Source organism: Corella eumyota, chromosome 3 (genome assembly GCF_963082875.1).
Source record: "Corella eumyota chromosome 3, kaCorEumy4.1, whole genome shotgun sequence".
Taxonomy (NCBI): domain Eukaryota; kingdom Metazoa; phylum Chordata; class Ascidiacea; order Phlebobranchia; family Corellidae; genus Corella; species Corella eumyota.
In genome coordinates, this window is record NC_137492.1 from 11737017 (window position 1) to 11739516 (window position 2500).

General features: G+C 53.0%; 2 non-coding genes across 2 annotated transcripts; both read left to right on the forward strand.

Annotated features, from left to right (window-relative positions):
* The first annotated feature begins 217 nt into the window (after positions 1-217).
* Positions 218-2027, forward strand: LOC145747107 (small subunit ribosomal RNA). The gene has a single exon (XR_014281854.1). It is a non-coding gene; the product is annotated as a small subunit ribosomal RNA (ribosomal RNA).
* Positions 2028-2272: 245 nt separating this feature from the next.
* Positions 2273-2426, forward strand: LOC145747950 (5.8S ribosomal RNA). Its single transcript, XR_014282591.1, has one exon. It is a non-coding gene; the product is annotated as a 5.8S ribosomal RNA (ribosomal RNA).
* The last annotated feature ends 74 nt before the right edge of the window (positions 2427-2500 follow it).

The window sequence follows — 2500 nt, forward strand, 5'->3', positions numbered from 1 at the left end:
TCTCGGTTCGCTTTTGTTGGGCGTTCCTGGTGTTGTATGCAAACGCAGCCCGCGCGCGGCTTCGCCCGAAAGGGCGTCTGGCCGGTGTCGACGGCGTCCAGATCGCGGCTTACGCCGGGTTTGAGGAGCTAAGCAAAAATAGTGATTGAGTAATACAGTGCGATACCGCGACGGGGAAAGCGAAAGACTCCGTTCGCGTATTTTGTCGGCCGATAGTTACCTGGTTGATCCTGCCAGTAGTCATATGCTTGTCTCAAAGATTAAGCCATGCATGTCTCAGTACGAACTTGCGTACGGTAAAACTGCGAATGGCTCATTAAATCAGTCGTGATTCATTTGATCGTAAATTTTACTTGGATAACTGTGGTAATTCTAGAGCTAATACATGCAAAAAGCGCCGACCTTGCGGGAGGCGCGCCTTTATCATATCAAAAACCTGCCGGGCTTCGGCTCGTCTTGTTGGCGACTCGGGATAACTTTGCTGATCGCACGGTCTTGCACCGGCGACGGATCATTCAAGTGTCTGCCCTATCAACTTTCGTCGGTACGGTATCTGCCTACCGAGGTTCTTACGGGTAACGGGGAATCAGGGTTCGATTCCGGAGAGGGAGCCTGAGAAACGGCTACCACATCCAAGGAAGGCAGCAGGCGCGCAAATTACCCATTCCCGACGCGGGGAGGTAGTGACGAAAAATAACGATACAGGACTCTAACGAGGCCCTGTAATTGGAATGAGTACACTGTAAAAATTTTAACGAGTATCCATTGGAGGGCAAGTCTGGTGCCAGCAGCCGCGGTAATTCCAGCTCCAAAAGTGTATATTTAAGTTGTTGCGGTTAAAAAGCTCGTAGTTGGATTTTGGGCGCAGGCGTTCGGTCCGTCGCAAGGCGTGCACTGTTCGTTCTGGCTTTACCTCCGGTTTTCCGTCGGTGCTCTTGACTGAGTGTCGGCGGCGGCCGGGACGTTTACCTTGAAAAAATTAGAGTGTTCAAAGCAGGCGCTTCGCCTGGATAGTGTTGCATGGAATAATGAAATAGGACCTCGGTTCTTTTTTGTTGGTTTTCGGAGCGCGAGGTAATGATTAAGAGGGACGGACGGGGGCATTCGTACTGTGCCGTTAGAGGTGAAATTCTTGGATCGGCGCAAGACGAACGACTGCGAAAGCATTTGCCAAGAATGTTTTCTTTAATCAAGAGCGAAAGTCAGAGGTTCGAAGACGATCAGATACCGTCCTAGTTCTGACTATAAACGATGCCAACTAGCGATCGGGGGGCGTTATTTTGACGACCTCTCCGGCAGCTTGCGGGAAACCAAAGTCTTTGGGTTCCGGGGGAAGTATGGTTGCAAAGCTGAAACTTAAAGGAATTGACGGAAGGGCACCACCAGGAGTGGAGCCTGCGGCTTAATTTGACTCAACACGGGAAATCTCACCCGGCCCGGACACAGCGAGGATTGACAGATTGAGAGCTCTTTCATGATTCTGTGGGTGGTGGTGCATGGCCGTTCTTAGTTGGTGGAGCGATTTGTCTGGTTAATTCCGATAACGAACGAGACTCTGGCTTGCTAAATAGTTACGCGGCCTTCCCGGCCGGCGTTTAACTTCTTAGAGGGACTAGTGGCGTTTAGCCACACGAGATTGAGCAATAACAGGTCTGTGATGCCCTTAGATGTTCGGGGCCGCACGCGCGCTACACTGACCGGATCAACGTGTGTTCGCCTTGGCCGAAAGGTCTGGGTAACCCGATGAACCCCGGTCGTGCTAGGGATAGAGAATTGAAATTATTTCGCTTGAACGAGGAATTCCCAGTAAGCGCGAGTCATTAGCTCGCGTTGATTACGTCCCTGCCCTTTGTACACACCGCCCGTCGCTACTACCGATTGAATGGTTTAGTGAGGTCCTCCGATTGGGCCCGGGCTCGACTGGCGACGGTTGGGTCTTGGCCCGAAAAGACGATCTAACTTGATTACTTAGAGGAAGTAAAAGTCGTAACAAGGTTTCCGTAGGTGAACCTGCGGAAGGATCATTAGCGCGAGAAAAAAAATCGAAGAGCGAAAGAGCAAACACCGGGACGGCGACGTGCCTCGGCGCGTCCGCCGCCCCGCGATCAGGAACTTGTTTTGTCGGCGTCGAGTGCCCGAAGGCTTCATGCGGTGCGCGGGCTTGTCGCACTATTTGTTGCGACCGCGACCCGCTCGGCGTCACGCGATTTTTTCAGCCGGATGGCGAATCGAGGTTAGGAATCGAAGAGCGAAAAGCAAACAAACAAACGATGGCTCTTGGCGGTGGACCACTCGGCTCGCGAGTCGATGAAGGACGCAGCAAGCTGCGTGATTTAATGTGAATTGCAGAACACATTGAGCATTGACGATCTGAACGCGTATTGCGGCCTCGGGTTCATCCCGGGACCGCGTCCGTCTCAGGGTCGCAGAAACGACAACGGCCGGCGGGATCGGCTCCGCGACGGCTCGGCTCGCGTGCGTATGCCCGGCGACGGGCAAT